The sequence below is a fragment of the Parambassis ranga genome, chromosome 9 (genome assembly GCF_900634625.1).
Source record: "Parambassis ranga chromosome 9, fParRan2.1, whole genome shotgun sequence".
NCBI lineage: Eukaryota > Metazoa > Chordata > Actinopteri > Ambassidae > Parambassis > Parambassis ranga.
In genome coordinates, this window is record NC_041030.1 from 17,628,615 (window position 1) to 17,649,982 (window position 21,368).

The 21,368-nt window shown below is 40.5% G+C and overlaps 1 protein-coding gene across 1 annotated transcript in view; it reads right to left on the bottom strand.

Moving 5' to 3' along the window:
• LOC114441524 (transmembrane protein 132D) overlaps window positions 1-21,368 on the bottom strand; it is a 169,723-nt gene that overhangs the window by 110,773 nt on the left and 37,582 nt on the right. The window lies entirely within an intron of this gene.

The following is a 21,368-nucleotide window of genomic DNA, read 5'->3' on the forward strand; positions in this document are numbered from 1 at the left end:
TCTTTATTTAAGCCAATCAGAGCTCCATAGGTGGCGCTACACTCCAAATCAGGGTTGGCTCTCTGTCATCCTAACAGTGGTATGCAATTGGCTACCATTAAACCTGGCATGGTCCGGATTCTCTGGCATCATTACTTTGGCATCTCTAAACCACAACAGGAGTCCAAACCCGCTGTGTCCTGCTGCACAGCACGTCTGTGTGTGTGTGTGTGTGTGTCGATTCCTGAACGCTCCAGTGTGTGGAAGCATGGATAAGTACATGTTTGTGTGACATGTTAGAAAGTGTGTACGTCCATACATACCTGTGTATATGTGATCATGTTTGTAAAAATTATATGTATGTGTGTATATATATATATATACACACATATATACACGTGTGAGTGTGTGTATCTTTCTGTGTGTGAAAAATTGGACAGGAATAAAGCCAGATGTATGGAGATTTGACAAGGCCCATCTGTGATCCTTCTTCCCCCCCAAAAAAGGCCCATCCTGCTCTATTTCCAAGTACACACACATACAGCCTGTAATCAAAACACAGTGGAGCGTGTAGGACAGGAAGAAAGCGTAAGGAAAAAACACAGTCGGAGCAAAGCCAGATGGGTGCGAGTAAGAAGGAGCAACACCAAGATGAGATTGTATCAGTGCTGCTGCTTATGTTGTGTTATTTAATTTGTGGTCTAATTTTTACATTTAATTAGAGACATGCACACTATTGGGGTTATCTTTCACGTGAACCTGAGTATGTGCCTGCTGTTTAGGTAAACTCAGTGAAAGGCTCATCATTTCATTCCTAACATTATTCTTGTTTTTGTTTTCTTTAATTGAGAAACAACATTTATGTATCCCTGTACTGAACCAATGCACTCTGAGCATGCTGCAAAAACGTCCAACAAAAAGTGCATAAATACTACTACTGCTCATCCACACCTGTAAACTGTTGAAATGCACTCAACATATCCAAAATCTGTTTGATGAAAAGCATCAAAAAAACAGTTTGCTTTTGCTTCATTCAGTGCAGACACAGCACTGGAAAGAAAATCCATCACAGGAGAATTTTCAGAAAAGAATGAACTCCATTGATCACACAGATGGCACACTATCTGAGAGGGAGACGGAAAGAGATGGGGAGGAGTGAGAGAGAGAGAGAGAGGGATGCAGACAGATACAGAGAGATAAAGAGGGATGGTGTGAGTTATGGAAGAAAGGCAGGAAAGAGTGGTGAGGAGGAGAGATAACAGGGTGAAAGAGGATGAAGAGGATGAGAGAGGGATGAGGTTTCTATTTCTGAGCAGCACATTTATCACAAGCATAGAGTTTATTTTGGTGGTCTCTCCATCTCTTGTTCTCTTCACAGTTTTCTCACTGTATGTCTACGTACTATCCTCTCGGCACTGGGGTTAATGTTATTTTTTTAATATTACCGGGAAGTGTTTTTTTTTTTTTGGGGGAGTCATGAGTGCTACTGTTTAGCATATGATAATAGTTGTAAATCACCTCCCATGGTTGTGGAGGAACTTTGCCAAGTCTGAGAAAATAACCTCTGATACCATCATTATGCTCTCCGGGCTTAAGACTTCAAATTAAAAGCCTGCGCTGCAAAATTGAAAGCAACATTAAGACCTTGCCAAGACCTAAGGGTCAAATAAAACTCCTATTGATGAAAATGTAGAATTCTGGAAGTTCAAACATGAGAAATGCAAGTCACCTGCTGTTTTATACAATTTATCATCACCTGCACCTATTGCTAATGGGATATGAGGACGATTATAATAATGTACTTTCACTACGGTAGCTCCAAACAAAGTTATTTTTATATATATAAAATATGCTTGAGCCAGTCTGTTCATTGTGCACATAACAGTTTACAGATAAATGGATGCAAATTAGTTCAGTGGTTGGAGCAGCTTACATTTTACACAGATATAATTTTACCTGCACCTGGATCAATCACTGCACTTTGTGTGTGTGTGTGTAGGTACTTGCACAGAGCACATTTAAGAACAGAAGATTTGGCTCTTTTGACGTTCTTGCTTTAAAAAAGTCCCACATCAGAGTGCTGACTGCAGGAAGTCTTTAATCATGGACTAATTCTGCTAATTGAAATTCATCTTAACATGGCGTGTTTTCTTATTGTGATTAAGTAACTTTTCAGCTTGTCCTTGTCCATGGAGTGTTTACCACATTTTGTCTCCCCCTTGCAGAATCATTCCCAATCTTCCCCCACACACACACACACACACATGTGCATCACTTGTTGATTGATGTCCCTGTCATTGGGTCAGTGGAGTCACATTTCCCCAGGTATGGCCTCTCTCCTCTACCCTCTTCCTGCCCATCCTACTTGCTTGAACCCAATATCCCCCTTTTCTCTTCCTATCTGTCTACCTCTTTTTCTCAATTTCTTCCTCTATATCTCCTTATATTAGTTTCCTCCCCTCAGTTTGTCTTTGGCTGTCCGTTTGCTTTGCTTATTCCTTTGTCATTACATCTTTCCATGGGTGTAATTTAATGGGAAAACACATTGACATGTCATATTTAATATCATGTCATATGAGTCATCTGTATCCATCAGTTAACTCCGTCATGTGCTTGTGACTCTTTTTGAGCATATGAAAAGCTAAAGATGAAAGAGAAAAAAATAGTCATGTGGGGTGAATGTCACATTTTATCTAGGACTCTTAACTCTAACCCCTTATTCTCTGCACCGTCATGGCAAACAGGAAGTTCATGAAAGAGAGCATTTGTCTGAGAATTAATAATTGTTGACAGCAAACCCACTTTTTTTCTATACATTTGATGTCGTTGGCTTCTAACCATATTTGCTGTCGCTCTTAGGGCTAATCAGACATTAAAGGATTTAACATTAACTATAAACGCATGATGTCCATTATTGTTTAATAAATACAGTAAATCATTGTGTTTCCACAAGCTTAAAATGAGCCCTTCACAGCTACACAGAGAGATGTAGCAGTCTTCGCCACTTGATGCCACTAAATTATACACATGCGTCCTTTAATCATACAAACTCAGGCTACCTGTTCCTCACATTAATTTAAAGCTGACTGAAAAGAATTCATATTTGATCTTTGATCAGCATTTACAGACACTTACTCTGACCAATCAGTTTTTCCATGAGGAGCAGGAGAAGAGTGGCTGAGGTGGAGTGACTGACAGACGGAGAGAAGAAAAGCATGAGATGGCTGTAGGACATGGGATGTGAATTTCGTGATTTTGTGTGTATGATTCATGTCAGTGTGTGAGTGTAGTGTGTGTGTGTGTGTGTGTGTGTGGGGGGGGGGGGGGGGGGGGGGGGTCATTGCACTGGGTTTGTCTCTGACTGTGCGTGCATGTGTGTTTGTGGCAGGAGATGCAGGGAAGTGTGAAGAGCAATTTCAAATGGTCACCCTACAACTGAGAGAGACAGAGACAGAGGGGAAGAAAGGAAAGACCTCTCAGAGAGGAAGCCGAGCAGCACAGACGGAAATGGAGGAGCAGCGTGCAGGAAATGCTAAGCTCACACTGGCATGCACACACACACACACACACACACACACACAAAGACAACACACTACTGTCTTCTTAAATGAATCATCTCAAGCATTAAAAACGTTTTTTAACTTTTCTTATATTTGAGCCCTTTAGACCCAGCAGACTGTTTGCAGGGACAGTGTTACTATGAGCAACTCTGTTTCTGTTTCAAATAAATAGCGTGCACAACAATTACAATATGGTCAAACTGAATGCTTTTACCTGCAGTGTTTATACCTCAAACATAGCAGCCAATAAAAGCAATAAACAAATGGAGTAGAAGGTCTTTCGAGCTGTGAAGAAAAGTGTGTGTGTCAGGCCGGGATCTCCTGGCTGTGAATATGAGAAAGGGATAAATCCATCGGGCCTTGGTGCCATTCAATTCTATCCTTCAGTGGTGCACAGCCAGTCAGCCAACTTGTAAAAGCTGCTTATAAAGGGGCTAAAGGACTTGCAGCCTCAACTGACTTAATGGACCAATAGGAACAAAGTAGCTAGTGAGAGGAGAGGAGAGGAGAGGAGAGGAGAGGAGAGGAGAGGAGAGGAGAGGAGAGGAGAGAATTAGGGATGATCAGCAATGTAGAATAAGGGAAAAGGCAGACAAGGGTCAGACAGAGCAGACACAAGAAAGTGAAGGATGGGAAAAGTGAAGGACGAGCACGACAGTGAGCGAACAGACAATAAGAGACGAGCGAAGCCGAGGACAAGGAAGTGGAAGAGGCAGGCAAGGGAAAATGTAGGGGTAGCAAATAAAAGAAGGGTGTAAGACAAGAGTTAATGGAGATAAATGTAAGGAAGAGCAAGGGATATAAATGAAGACAGGCATCAAGGAGACTGGAGGAGTACAGGAGGAAGTGAGGACAAAACCAGAAAGCTGAGCTTACAGAATTTAGAGAGGACAATTGTCATGAAGAGACTTTTGCATGTGTGTCTGTGTATATGCATCATTGTATGTTACTAGCATCATGTTTTGGTTCAAAGCTAATGTAAGTTGGGTGTTGTTGAGGCTAATATTAGCCAGAAAAAGCACAAACACAGATTCACTTGCTGTCACACTGTATAAGAATAATGTGACACTGATGTGCTTTTAATGCACCTTGTTGTGCTGTATGAAACACACAGAGATAGAACTGTTAGGTGCATTAAAGGTAGAGCATATTGTTGCACCTCTGAGGCCGACATCAGATAGTAACGGCACAGAGGGGATGTATGAAACGGCAAGCCCGTACAACAGACAGCTCCACAGAAAATAACTGACATATAAGAGCGGGTGTTTAGAGCTGCTGTCTCTGTGTGAAAGTGGCTACTGACTCAAATGATGGGGGAAAAAAGGGATCCCTATACATTAATGTATGTGCATTTCGAATGTTAGATTTTACTATGAATTTCTAGCTTTTGGCTGACAGCATGAATTCCATAACAACAGCAATGATTAGTAAGAACTAACCCTTTAAAGGTATCCTGTAGAGCAGTACTTAAGGAGCCGCCATTAAAGTAGCATGTGTCAGTGTAGCATGGTAAGTCAAACACAGCAGTGGCTTGGATTTTAACAGCACTTTGACCTAGCTATGCCAATCAAATTTCTATGTAGGGTGTTCAGCGTTGACCACCTAACTGAGAGCTCTTACTAAAAGCTGATCATTTCATTACTGTTATATGGTTCTGTGATTACTCAACAAGAACAAAGACTGAATGTATTTTCTCTGATTGTGCAGCTGTGTTCATTAAAGTCTGATATGGACACGGCTTATAACCATCTTTGTTCGATTCGTGGACGTCGCTAGCCATATTTTAGGGGGGCTTTAGTTTCATTTTTCAAATTTTGCCATGCAAATATTGCAGTGACAAAAGAGACATTTACAGCGCAACTATTTCTGAAAGAATAAGAAAAGATTATAGACTGTGACGCTGTTTCTGAGTCACTGGCAGAAAGTTTTTTCCACAGATGAACAGGTGGATTGGTGGTTGATAGGTGCAATATTCACACACCACACTATACAATAAATTACTTATTTGTTTCTTTTGATGTACAGTTTTCTACAAACCACTTCTACCTTCACTCATCTGTGCAATACTTGTTAATATGTTTTTGATTCTATTGTATATTTTATCTGTAGTGTATTTTATTATGTATATAGCTTTTCTTATCTTATCTTTTGCTTTCTGTATCTGTGCTGTTGTAAAGCTCTGTAGGGGCTAAGCCCCCCCTACCTGTCAACCCTAGTGACGCTCATGGTTCAACTCTTGATCAACATTTTTAAGGAAACATAGTTGTGACTGGATATCGACCAATGAAGAATGCTGTTTATAATCTGAATGTGCAGTTTAAAATTCATAGTCTCCATTATTAAAGAAATAATATGCCATTTACTGCAACTGTCTGCATGTTCTTCCTATTGTGCAGCTTCCCCTTGTAATCCCTTACTAATCTGTTTACATCTGTAATCTGGTTAGGCCAATCTGATTAATGTTCAACAGTTAATTACCGGAATCTGATTGACGAACTAATCAGGAGGAGGATTCAGTTGACAGCCACCTCCCTCAGTTCCTATCTGCATCGTTTTTTTTTTTTGTTGTTTTTTTAATCGCATTTTACTCTGCCGGCATCTTCCAGCTCTGTTTCTCTGCGACTCCTTATCTGGCTTCCTTTCTCTATCTGCACTCGTCCCTCTCTGCCTCACATCACTCTGCTGTCATCAGTCTCTCATTCCTGTTTATCAGTCATCCTCTGTCTTATAGCCATCGATCGCCACAGAAGCCACATGAGGACAAACTTAATTAAGTCTGACAAGAGCAGGTATTTTTATCGCTGCATTCAAAACACATCCACATCCACTTGCGCACATGCAAGCACACCAAAACCTGCACACTCATCCACAAAGCCGCACAAACACACATCAAACTTCTTTTTTTTTAATGGATTCTTGATTGGTAGTTCTGACCTTGTGTGTTGACCAATAACTGCTGTAATTTTGTCATCTTTGCATCCATATGAGATTATGCACACACACTCTTCATCATTATCTCCCCTAAGGTCATCTATCAAACACACAGCTGCGTCACTGTGTGAGTTCTTTATGCAGAGGTGTTAACTAACATCTCACATTGGCCGGTCACATGTTTTGATTACTGCCTCTCTCTTTTGGTCTTCTAGTTTATTGATTTGAATTATCAAGATTTTCTCAGATTTTCGTAGCATACTGCCTCTTTTCTTATTTTTGGTAAAGGGCAAATTAATTGATGTGTGAAGACATGTTGGTGAATGATGTTGTTTTTGGAAAAAACAACAACAACAACCTCAAGCAACAACCCTAACTTTGTTGAGGATAAATTGTCTTCTTGTCCTTATCTCTACTTTTTCTTGGGCTCTTGCCACAAGTCACCCTGCTAACATATAATAGTAATATCAAATAACATTGGAAATGAAACAGAAAGGTCATCCACTTATGAATGAGACAAATTAATTTTATGAGTATAGTAAAAATTAGGGTATGCCGTGTCCTCGATGTCAGCATTTGACTTTCAACCTTCTCTGTCATCAACCATTCATATCTACAGCTCTATGTCTTTTTTCTTATTTCTCCTCCCCTTCCTCTCACCTCCTTGTTCCAATTTGTCTGATTAGATATTTCAAAGCGACAGATTAGATCAGAGCTAACTGTAGCATCAAGTCATATATTTGACCATGAGATTCTGCTCTGTGTTCATCTATGAACGACTTTGTGAGAGATGCAGTATATGAAATCATAGTCTCCTTGTTCTTGGCTCCATATCTGGTCTTATGAACTGATACATGTTCATTATAATGTAGATTTGTGTTTTATTTATTGTTCAGAATGGTCTGTTCCTACTAGAACCTTTCTGAAAAACTAATTTCTCTCTCAGCATGAGAGGTTTTGATTTAATGAATACAAAGGGGGGGGGGGGCGGTTGTGAGCATGTAATTGGATGAAACATGAAGTGAGATCTGAAATAAACGACACACATTCAGTTATTATACAAGTTCTGGAGCCTGATTTTTTTGTGATGTTAATCATCCAATGAGGTTGGGAGCTAACACCGACCAGATGCTGCGGAGATGTGGCTGTAAATAAGTCTGCCTATTCAACTAGTGACTCTGGCAGGCAGCCAGAAGTCATTTTAAGATTTAAGTTTGGGCAACATGAGCTCCTTCACAAACATGCTAGTTTTATCAGCAAGTTACTGTCCATCTGTCATCTGCTGTTTATCTGACATCACAATGTGTTGATAGGTAGCGGTGGACGGTGGTCATTAACAAATCAATGACACAGCAATCTCCGACCACAAAGCATACACGGAACCGGCGCCTGTGATTAGTAAAGTCAAAGTGAATGAAAGAATAAAGGTTAAAAAAAAGTTTGGATGGGAGGTGTGGACTGCATGAAGAATACACTGCTTTCAGTGGGACTCACTGTTTAACTGGCCTGTTTCTAAAGGTTAAACTCAAGCAGCCTCCAACCAGGACAGGGGAAAGGAGGGGCAGGAGGGCGCATAAAGAAGACATCTTTTATCTCCATCTTTCCAACCTGTTCTCTTTCTTTCTCCGTCAGTGTTTTCCTGGTGTTGTTGCTAACCACCTGCTTCTTCCCCCAAATGGAAGTCATGCACGTGATTTCATATAAACACCACTTTACAGCTGGCTTCATTGAACTGTTAAAGCAGTTGCGTGCCTACTTTTATACTAACTCATGGCTTCATTCAGAGAGTGAGAGCAAAGAGCCACAATATGGGATATTTTCAAGATGTGTAAGTTTGGAAGCCGTTTCATCTGCATGGCTCGTTCTGGTCTCTTAGTGAACCTTGTCCTTATATTACTTCTTCTCCTAAATGTAGACAGTCTCTTATTTATTCTGCCAAATTCCTGCACCTCAGAAGTCTGCTGGCGCCTGGACATAGTTGTAACAGTGTGTGTGTCTCCAACATTCACACGAAAGTCGACACATTTGGATAAAAGGAAAGGATGCATGTCTGAAAGGAGCTTCATTGCATTCACATTGCATTCACGTGCAGATTAAATGCAGGGATCATATCAACATAACACAGACTCATAAATGATCGTGACAAGAAATGGGTTAACAAATTATCATAATCATTAATGATTAAAACAACATACCAACTCAGGACACACTGTCATTGTCCCTGTCCCTCAGGCTACAGCATACTGACACATACTAATCAAATCAGCAAGCAGTGCCAACCTCCGGAAGCAAGGTTTTTTTTTTCTCATCAAACTCCTTTCAACAAGGAGAAATTCTTTCACCTTTTACTGACATATAGTTTGCATATCCTGAAATATTTTTCAAAGCCTAAGTGAAAAATTATCTCATTCTCATATCTTCACATTTTTGAGGTCATCCAGTTTGGTAGGAATTATTTGACAGTCTCTCCGTGGACTAATTCATCTATCAAAATCACTGCTACCTGTTGTCACATCTCAATCATTTTGAGGGATTCACTTATTTATACAGTACGCACACACACACACACACACACATTCATAAAGAAGTCATACCTATGCATAAATTCAGGACATCATGGACTGGAATACAAATCGTGACCCCTGTTGCCTGTCAGCGGCTGATACATAAGAAATAGATTCAGCCTTTGCCGTCCCTTCCTGAAGCAGAGCCTGGAGCCAAATGCACTGCCTTCCACGTTTTTTTTTTTTTTTTTTCCAGCTGCTCTCCTCACAGCAATTTGGACTCAGCTCTGTTCATCTGAACTATTGTAATAACACAGACAGAACTTTCAAAGCTATAACCAACTCACTACAATGATAGTTTTTAGCCTGCTGACTATAAATATTTTAGGATGATCAACCCTGTAAGTGACAAACCACTTAGTGGATTTTGATCTAATTAGCTGTACATACCCCCTTCTTGTTCTCTCCTGTGTCCACTGCGCAGATATACATAAAAATAGCAGGCTCCCTGTTGTGTAGCTCACCTTTCAGTAATTTAGCTCACTAACATATTGTTGTAGGTGCACTTTGGTTTGGGAACTGCTGACTGTGCAGTGACAAACCAGGAGGGACTCTTTAGCCTTTTGCTGAGATTGATGGTAAAAAATTACTAGAACAAACCAATTATAACCATGATAACAGAAATAAGCAACACCACTGTACACATCGCTTACTGTGATGAATAATAATAACGTTTAAGATGAACTTTTTGGCACTTGTTCCCTCACATGCCCTCATGCAATTTGTGACATGAACTGGGCTGTGCATGAATAGGTAGTTGCATCAGCAGCTGTAGTTTGCAAACCTTATTATCACCCCTATACACGACTCTTCTTCCAGACTTTCAGACAGGTAATGTTGTTGTACCTTTTTACACCCCTCCCCCTCTCCTTTGTTGGCCCGACATAACAGTCATTAAACTTCATTATAGGGACAGTTGGTGCTTACACAGAGGTGTGTGTATGTATGCCGTGGGGGTTGGATGGGGGGGTCAGAGTGAAGGATGGGGTGCCACTTGCACTTTACTGTAGTCAGCACACACACACACATTCACATTAATGCATTTGCAGAAAAACAAGCTCACAGAGATGCACACAGACCTGCTGCATCGTTGCAAGGTTACAACAGAGTGTGTTTGTCGAGCCGGGTCTGACATCCTTTGACCTCAACACGGCTAAAATGTACCATATGATTAATGAGAGACATGTTTCAATAAAGTGGGGTTTATGTTTGAGCATTTTTTTTTACAAACTTTATGTCACTGCTGCCGCTGTTAATATTCTACACGCACATATCGAACTGTTGTAAAAGTGGCGGTACAGACATTTTTTTAGTGCGATTATGGTGACTGAATGTCAATGAGAGAACGTGAGCAATGCCAGAAAGATCTACAAGAGCACACTGAACAGAGGTATAGTAGAGCAAACGTTAGGCATACAAACCCGTGACCTGGAAGTGACTTGTTGCAGCTGTTTTTATCATTTTATATTTTGAGTTTAATGTGCCACTTGTACTAACAAAGAATCAAAGATACGATGTAACTGTGCAGACACACACACACACAGAGCACACTTTGAACTAAGCATTGCTCTTTCTAAGACCTCACCTCCTCCAGTAGGTGACAGAAGCAGCTATCACTCTCACTTGCCACTACTATGTCTCACCTGTAGGTGTGATGATGTCACATGTAAGTAACAGCTGCTCGGATATTAACTGTCACAGTGTGTGTGTGTGTGTGTGTGTGTACACATCTGTCAAAGTTGCTCTCACTCCGACTGCCAGATGTTGCACTGCTGTGACAGTTGAAACTTAGACTTGTAAGAAATGCTGCTAACTTGAAAACACTTTTACACAAGCAATTATTTACTGTTGAGTTGATGTTACACTCCTGTTTTAGACACAACTGGAGAAAGTGTGTATCTAGGGTTGTGCGCTCCTAAATGTAAGTAACTAGTTCAGTTATTGGTTTAATGTGTAATGTAATCATTATTTATCTCTATATGCAATTAAACAGAGTGACAGAGTCATGTAAAGTACAGGTGGCGTGTGTGTGTGTTTACGCATGCTTATATGTGCTTGTATGTCACGTGTGTGTGTGTGTGTTGCAGATGTGACATTGAACAGTGGCAGCAGGATGAATGTATAAGTGATGGATGATTAGCATAAAGCTCAGGAAACCAGCCGTCTGCACCTTTATTGCTTCCCCCTGCATTCATTTCACTCCAACTGAAGCCAGTTTGCAGCCAAATATAAACAAACATTAATAACCCAAAGGCTTTTTCCACCTTATTTTAATAATGCCATACTCTGTTATTCTTCTCGAACAATATTTATTCTTGAACAGAGTGAGAGCGTGTGGGGTATGAAGTCTGCACTGCCAAACTTCACGCGGGGGATGGGGCCTCATAACAAAAAAAAAAGAAAAAAGTCATGAAAGGAAAATAAAAAGAGAAGAGACCAAGCACAGGCATGAAAAGCCTGTGGCATTACAAGGACGAGAGGAGACGAGCGGTGGTCGATATGTCCTCTGTAATTTGGTTATCCATATTTCTCTTTAGAGGAGCGCTTCTATCCATTTAATATATCCATGCAACAAGATTAACCTTTTGTAGCACCCAAACAGACAACTACAAAGCACTCTGGCTGCTCTTTGACATAATGCTTATATTAGGGCAGCAGTGGCTCAGTGATAGAGCAGGGTAGTCCAATAACCGGAAGGTTGGTGGTTCGATCCCAACTCCTCCCTAATCACTGTTGTGTGTCCTTGGGCAAGGCACTGTGGGACTAATAAAAGATTATATATATATATATATATATCAGCAGAGAATATGATATTCAATCTAATGTTTGGTAAGGTCCATTACAGCCACCTACTATACCAAAAAGAGGGCTGGTTTGTTTACATAATGCACATTTTTATGTTATTTTATTTTAGATACTTTATTAAGGGAAATTGCTTAAGGCTGCTGCCAAGCAGTGTCATACAATGACCAGGCAGTGCCTTGCCCAAGGACACACAACAATGACTCAGGAGGAGTTGGGATCGAACCACTAACCTTCCGGTTATTGGACAACCCTCTCTACCACTGAGCCACTGCTGCCCCGAACATGTGTATTCTTAGTGAAATAAATGTGTTTTTTTAAAATAATATTAATAAAATGTTGTTATAACTCATATTATTCTTAAAAGCAACCCAGGACACCACTGTGGTTTTTAAGGTTAATGTGTTTACTGTGCACTTTTGTGTTTTGGTTCCCAATGCTGGTGCACTACCACTTCCTGTCCCCTTATTTTGTTTCATGTAGAACTAGGGGCAAGATGCTCCACTCCCCATTTTGTTGTCGCCTTTCCTAATTAAGCTGAGTCTAAATGTGGCTTCAAAAGCGCAGTATAGATCATTTGTAATCACCGATAATCTAATCCAAAGCCACAGCTCAGTGTTTGTTACATGGACGTCATTAATTAAGAGCTAAGTCAGAAAGTGCCCGCTGAGATCATATCAGCCTCTGGAAACAAGAGGAGCACTTCCTCAGTCCCTATTTAAGTTCCAATCCTCCTTTATCCTGTCTCTATTAGCACAGCTGCATCAAGCAACGCTTCATTTCTCAAATCTTCATCTGTTTTTCTCTCTAATTTTAATCCTTCCCCTCACCACACCTTTTTTAACTGTACTTCCTCCCACCAACTGTCACACCATCCATCTCTTTGTGTCTCTATCTCAGCTCCTGTCACACCTCCTGCCTTCCCTCTCCTCCTTCCCCTGTTTTTCTCGCACGTAATCCTACCCTATCTCACAACAACAAGCTGGTAATCCTACCTTTCCTTTCACACAAACACACACAGACACACAGGATGCAAAGACATGCATAGTGATGAATGCTTGCATCCTGTAGATGAATAGACATAAAGATGTCCCACATACAGTGCACAAAATGACACACAGGTGTGCACAGTATGCTCACACTAACAGAAAGATGTAAACATATTCACACACACACACAGTCATCGGATATTACTTGGAGGAAACATGATTTCTGATTGGCTACAGGCCCCATGGAGTCAGATACAGGAAACTATCAACCATTAATTAAGGTAATAGGAGATCTCCTGTGCTAAATAAAACCTGGGTTTGTGTGTGTGTGTGTATGAAGTGAGAGAACCCGGATACATTTCTCCCTGTTGAAAACAATAAGGCCATTGACCTATTCAGGTGTCACTGTATTCAAACCATTTAGCTTGCACAGTTGTAAACATGTACACAGACAGGCTTTGGTTGTGTTGTACATGTGTGTTGGAAGACATGGAAAAGTCTTCTAAGGGCGTGTTGTTAGTGTTCTATGAATTATCCAAATCAGCCTTCTGCTGTATTCTGTGTAACTTTAGATTAAATGAAAAAAAGTGACATCACAACTTAAAATCCACTTCATATCTAGATAGAAGTAGAGGCACAACAAGCCACCCACCCACATACAGTGTTCAATTATTAACAGTAAGGATCTGCGAGAGAAAATTAAGGTTAGCCATTGTTTCTGTTAAATGATTCAAAACCAATTCATTTCTCATTGTAGAGAGAGGAAGAGTGAGGCAGGGGCAGCTGTCTGGTCCTTGATTTGAACTAGAAACTCATTTAAGGTCTAAACTGATGCATAGAGTCTGATTGGTAAATAGTCTGTAATAATACAGTGCTTTTCTAGGTAACTCTTTCATATACACAAGCACACACACACAGTCACACACCAATGGTACAACCACTCGGAACAACTGGGACACAGGTACGTAGCCTGGACGTGGATCCAACCAACATCTGTATGGTTAGTGGCCAACAGCTCTACCACCTGAATCAAAGCCTCCTTAGTGAAGGAATTGCTTTTTCAGGACCAAACCCTCTTGGTAAGATTGTTGAACCTGTTCAGCATTGTTAGAAATGACTCTTTCATGACAGTGTCAGGTGTTGTTGATGGTGCATTTGTAACCTGAAATACTGCAACTGACAAAAGTTTAACAAATGGTAAAAGTAAGTCTTGACTCTATTTTTGTATAAACACTCAACGCGAGAAATATGCTCACAAGGACTTAAATATCAACCTTATTCTATGTTTTGCTGTTTTTTGGGTTTTTTTTTGGTGAGGACAGGCTGCAGAAACCCCCTGAAAGCTGCTCTGTTGCACCAAAAGCTTGAAAAATGTCTCCACCCTCTTTCTCTCTCATCTTTGGACTACTCATTCTGGCCTCCTGGAGTGTTAATATTGGCTGCCCTCTATCTTCTAATCACACACACACACATTTCATATATTTTACATACCCACAGCAACAGAGGACAAAGAAACACTGAACTATTAGCTAGTTGACAAGATTTATGAACAAAGGAGCACATATTCTCCACATTACTGTTTTTTAAGTCTTTTAATGTTCTATTGTATATTACACACTCTCTGGTCTCTCTCTCTCTGAACATATGGTGAGGGGAATAGTTTGGACGTAGAGCAGCTGGAAGGTCACTGACAATCAAAAAAGAAAAAAAGAAAAGGGGTTTATTCCACACCTTAGGAGGAAAGGTCAGTGGAAAAGTAGTGCATCAACCTCTAAAACTTCAGCAGACGTCTAGTTATAGTATTTGTGTTCATTATTTACAAAGGCACATGGGCTAAAGATCCACCATTTCACAGATGGGACTTGAAAAATAAAAGTAGTTTGATAGAATGTGAAATTAAATAAGTTTTTAGGGAAAATAATTTAGAGGGATTGCTTACAAATCCAGATGGATCAACCAATGTGTGTGTGTGATATATTAAGACAAGACAGAAAATATTAAAGTTTCATCTATTCTGCATCAGATATAAGGGGCTGGGATTCCTTCAGTGTAGCACTGCTTATTAGCTCACGGATGCATGGTAATGTGCAGGCTTACTGTAAATAACTAATGTAACATTTGGCTTAGAGCAGTGTATTGCGCTATAAGCAGCTTTCAGTCAGTCAGTACACAACAAACATGAAGCTTAGGCCCATGGCTTACAACTAGGCAGAAATCCCATTATCGTCTATCTATCCATTTCCATCTCTCTCTTACATTGCCATGGTTTGAACTAGGAAGAGGGAGAAAAAAGCCATTATCATCTATCCATGTTTCTTCCTATTCTATGTCTGTCTCATTTCATCTTTTTTTCCTTCCTTTCCCTGATATTCCAAAGGTTTGGAAGTAGCCTGAAATCACCCCTATTCATACATCTGTCTCATTTTTCTCTTCACAAATATTTCACCCTTTTTTCCTGACCCCACATCTCACCCAATGGCAGAAAGCCAACATATCATATCTGTCTGCCTTCATGTCCATTCCATTCTTTTGCTCTTCTTTTGTAGCTCCCGCTATGATGAGAGAAGGTGGTATCTGTGTCCCAAAAAACCTGCCTGAATCTACATATGACCAGGCTGATAGTATGTGTGTATACCAAAAAAAGGACGCTTTGTGTTGAGCCTGGTGTCTGGTATATTCCTAATGGGTTTTTCAGGGTGCATGACCATAACCATGACTTGGTGAGAGCCATGTTTATGTATTTTGTCAGCTGGATATCTCTCCTGAAGAAATATAGTGGACAGATTTTTGGTGTTATGGTGTCTCCATATTTGTATTTTGTCTTATATACAGACATAAAACAATAACTGGCTCAAATAGTAAATAAGTGCCTGTGAAATTACAGCATCTTTGGCAGCTGGCTTTCTTTCTACCTCGAGGCTTGATTTATGAGTGTCAAAAGGCCAGGATGTACAACTAATACAATTACAATCTGTGTGTGTGTGTGTGTGTTTTGTTAGGGTTTGAGTGTGAAGCTGTGTGTGATGACTTTTTTTCAGGGCGACCCCTCAATAATTCACAGGCTTCTCTTGCCCAGAGGCAGCGTGCATTACATCCGCTCTCTCTATTCAACAGCTCAGTGTGTGTGTGTGTGTGTGTGTTTTGGCATGCACGTCTGTTTTTGAGTGTGTGTGTGTGTGTGTATGTGTGCAGAGGATGCATGTGTGTGAAAAGTGTGTGTACATATTTGCTTGTGAGTTTGCGAGCCCAGCAGTGTGACTGGCAGTATTGTATTACATAACCCTTAATTATAACTGGAGAGGAAATGTGACAGCTTGTGACCTAATCTTTAATACAAGCATTACATTTTCACAATTCAAAGGGAAATGTGTGTGTGTGGGTGTGTGTGTGTGTGTGTCAGGGTCTGTAATTTGACTATGCCAATTAAAGGAAATGTGACAGCGCTGCAAACACGCCCCTCAATTTGGAAATGTGATGACTAGATAATGACACAATAATATGGCATTCTAATGTGATAGAGTGTGTGTGTGTGTGTGTGTGTATTATGAGGACAGACAGATAAGGGAGGTTGTTGAATATGTATACAACTGTGTGTGTGTGTGTGTGTGAATGTGTGGTCCTTTAAGACTGCTGAATGACAGATCTATTACTGCAGAAAAGTATATTATTATCAACATTAAGGGGCCTTGTGCAAGCGTGCGTGCACACATAAAAACACACACTCACACAATCACGCTGCGTGATGAAAGCTGACTAATGTGCTTAATGTGTATGAGTGTATTTAGATTGTGTGTGTGAGAGAGAGAGGTTATGGTAGAGTATAAAAGCTGCCACTTGGCTTTAAGGGACTTGCTAAAATGGCTTTTAAGAGCCCTCTCATCTCATCTGTCTATGCACTCACTCTTTACACATACAACACATGGTGGCATGCACACCTCAAGACTAAGACCAAGATTTTACCACAACACTTTGCCAAACTTTAACCAAATCTCATTATGTAAATGAGGCGTGACTGTGTATGCAGGTTTATTAGATACACACACACACACAGTTCACACACAGGCTCTCTCTCTTCAGTCTTGTAGCGATCATCACATTGCTCAGATGGATCTATTTATAGCTGTTTATACACACACTAGGGGCTAACCCTTGCTTCACCCTTCTATCCTGGGCTTTCACTACTTGTTTTCTTTATCTCTAAACTCTACCTGTTTTCTTTTATCCTTCATGCCTCTGTGGCCCATCTCTCCATCCTACTTCTGTGACCATTATAGTTTAATTCACTGCTGCAACCGCCCTCTTTGTTTAGGGGTAAGAGTTGAAAGGCGTGAAAGCAAAAGAAGGCATCAGCAAGACAGTCGAGAGAACTTGAACTTCACAGAGATATGAAAAGTGTATGAGACAGAGTGTGGGAGAAAGAGAAATCTGGTGCGCACTGTTGTGATTTCCCAGTGCTGTGTTCCTGGACAAAAGGCCTGCTGTCTCCCTTTTGGTTAGCAGCAAATAAGCTGATTAACGCACAGCAACCAGGGACACAATGGACAGTGGCCCATTTACTGTATGAATAACAAACTATAACATTGTAAGAAGCGAAAGGGACAGAAGAGGTTTGAGACGTCTGACAAAAAGACAAATCATCACCGACTCATCTGTTTAAAGCACACAGATGTTTGGTCACTGCCACTAGTCTTAATACACGCACGTCTCTTGTTTGTTCCTGCAGCGTGGCCCTGAGACACGTTTTATCGCTACTTTCTACTGCGCTGCCATTCTGCTGTGCCGCACCCCTGCTGCATCATCTCGACTGCAATAATTGGGAGTGAAGTGAATCAAGAGCCTGTAGTCATCTACACCGATTAGATGTAACACTCGCCTCCAGCTTATAGCCGGTCCTGTCAATCAGTATAAAGCAGCATCAGCCTCCAGTAAGCTCCCACCAGTCAGAAGTAATGCACACCAAAGTCAATACCACTTCAGCTGGTTTGGACAAAGACTTACTCTGAGCAAAATATGACTAAATTATACAATACTGTACACAAACATGCTTTATCGTACCGCCAACAGAGTCACTGTTGATACGGCTTAAATTGAAGAGACGTCCAGCTGTACTACAATAATAAATAGAAGCTGTAGCGAGATTGTTTTGTCAACTAAAAAAGCGGAAGAGAACAGGGGAAACTCAATCATCCCTGAACACTGCGTGATATGATTAGAAGCTTCAGAACAGGTGTGTCTGTTGTGGCGTTATCATGAAATATTCATCGGCCTTATTCAAACAAACACAAATCAGATTTTTCTGTTCATAACAAGGCCAGTACTGCTTCATATTAGGATTGTGTACATAACAACAACGTTTCACTGGCTTTCAAAACAAAATCTAAACTTATAGTCCAAACTCATCTTCACCAAACACAGGAACTGCTGGTCTACTGAACATGTTAACAGACCAAAGTCTCACAATAGCTTGATCGAGGTAGGAGGCCAGAAACTCTGGTGCTTTCTGCTAAATAAACTAAAATGACTGCTTTTGTAAATGGAGTCTGGTGGCCTTGAAAGCAGTATACATTAAACAGCTCTTGTTTCATGCTGAAAAATGTTCTGAATTATGTTTGGCGTACACTCGTTTTTTTTACTGACCCCGTCCGCTGCAGGTTACCACGTGTCTTCTACGTCACTGCTGTTATCACCTTCTCTAAAGTGAAGTGTTTTCTTTGGACAAATAAAGAAGGACTGGCAGCAGACACATTCATACATCAATCAGCCGGTGACATAATCTGACAAGAAATTGTCTCCCTCTTGTGAGATATGGAAACACTCCCTGTGACACTGCAAGCTTTAAGCAGCTTCATGAATGCTTAATACTGAAAGAAGGAGACATGGTGAGGATACGTTTGCACTTTTACCAGTATTACATTCATTCATATGTGCCTGTACTGTTTCCCCATCATTCTATAAGGCCCCTTTTTATAATAGCCAACCATGAAAGACTCCCTGTCAGCCTCTTGGCTACATTCTTCTCAGCTGTCTTACAACTTAAGAAATCCAGTTATTCAATAACGTATGTGGTGATAGTTGAATGACTGCCCTGTCCATATACCTTTCACGTGTCTTCCTTGTCACGCCACCTTTCTTTTCTAAGATGGGTTTAATCAGTATTCCTTGTCTATTTTTTCTGATTTGAGTTCTCTTTTTTCCAGCAACAGTAGGTTTAGACAGAATTACCTCCCACTTCACTTCTCTTTTACTGCTTCTCTCTGTCTCTCACCTCCCTGCTGGGTTTTGTCATGCTGCCATCCAACAGTGTGCAAAAATTAAAGCAAAATTTCAAACAGGTGGCAAATAAAAAGGGTGAATCAGGGATGTGTTGAAATGATTTTTTTTAAGTGTAAGTGCAGTGTGTAACAGGATTGCATAATCAAATCATCCATAATCTTTGCAAATCATGGTACTTCACTGCTATTTCCCATCTGTCATTATATCCTAGTTTCATGATTTAATTCACCAGATATTTCCTCATATATCATTACTGGGTTTTTACCATGTGTCATTTTTTAATGAAAAATGTTGCAGTTTCAAAGGGGACAGAAGAAGAGTGCAAAGAGTGAAAATATAATCTAACACTAGCAAATCGGATCGGAGTGCGGACTTCAGAAAGTTACAGACATCAGAAGAGCCTCCACTATTTCCAAACATTTCCTCACCCCGTCTCATTCACATCTCCCAGGTCTGATCTTCCCTCTTTGGCTTTTTTCCCGTACCCATTCTTCCCTCACAGTCGCACAGTCCTCCCTTCCTTCTCATTCTCTTTCTTTCACTCCCAATCAATTCATCCCCTCCACCCTTCAATAAAAACCACCAGCTCAGCATTTCTTGCTTCATCTGAATCAGTTTCTTGATTTGACAATCCACCACACTCATTCCTAATTGGATCCTTTCCAGTTTCTTAAAGTCACATCTCCCGAGCAGCCTCCTCTGTCTCCTCCTCACCTCACCTACATTCCTCTCATTAGAAGGCAGGGCTGTGTTTTATTTTTCAATATTTTCTTATCTTCTGTCTGATAATTAATCACCATCTTTTCAATTTTTCTTCCTTTAAACCTTGAGTAAGACCTGAACACAATGATCTTAGATATTTATAATATATGGTTTTTAATTTGTTAATTTTTAACTAATTTCGATCTGATCTTAACAGTGTTACACTTACTTTTGTGTGATTCATTGTATAATAAGTATAAAGGCATACTTTGTGGTTATATTGTGAATAATTAAAGTTGTGTTTTGGACTGTTTTAGTCATTGAAATGTAGATGCAGATAAGGTCATGGTAAGTGATGATGAGCTTTGTGTGAATGAGAGATAGCTTCAGATGAGGAGAGGGAAGATGAAGAAAGGATGAGAGGTTAAGTGACATTATCAAAGAACATAAAAAGAGGAAGAGAGCGAGACCGATAGTAGAGATGAGAGGCAGTTGAGAGCAGCAAAAGCAAAGGAGGGATGAGAGTCTGAATGGTGAGGCGGCAGAGTAAGGCATGGTGAGAGGTGGAGAGAATGTCACGAGTTTTGTTGTTTGTGAAATGCATCCCTCTCGCTGCTTTAATGCAAGAGCCCAGCCACTTATTCATCCAGGAGAGGAGAGGGGAGGAGAGGACATGAAGAGAGCCAAGTAATTATAATTTCAGGACATACTGTAAGCATTGCTCCGCAAACTGAACAGCACTAACTTCTGTCAAAGCAACCCTAATGCATCGATCCGCCACTCTGGACAATTTGGGCTTGAAAAGAGCAGAACTAAATGGTGTCCTTCACCGAATAGCGCACTACTTTGTTGTGTACTTTCTGAAAAAAAGAGCGCAACCCGAGTTTTTCGAACACCTCTCCTCAGGATGTGGCCGCGGTGTTGCAGCTGCTCAACCTGCACACTGTTAAAAATGGGACTTACGTGGCTAAAGATAGTAGCACCAGTCCCACGCTTCAGAATCCCCACAGGATTAGAATCACATCCCCACCGGAGCTCCTCACCTGTGTCAGCCCCTGCTCTATCTTTTGGTTTTGTATGTATGCATAAAACATACTGTACATGATACAATACTAAGAAAATGAAACTTGACTGCAACATGTTATTATCACTCATTATTATATTACCTATTTATCTTAAAACTGCATTTTATAGGCTCTTTTAAAATGCAAATTTATAGTACTAGTAGAAAAAAGGATTAGAAACACCACCTACAGTGTTTTTCTACATTCAAAGCTAGGCAGAATATCAGAAACTGTGTGGGCTTTGTGATCAAGGTTCCTGCTGTACTCCAACGATATGCATGTCAGTTTGGTTGGCGACTCTAAACGGGCCACAGGAGTGCAAAAGCCTACCTCAAGAATACACCATGTACATTACATGCTGTATAACCTCAGTTGCCATGGCAATAAAGGCCAGGTTTTCATTTACATTAACATAAAGATAATATGGACCAGGGCAGTCTACTTCGGAACAGCTTTTATAGAATGGCAGTAAAATGCAGGCAGGCTCTGAGAAGTGTGCACCTC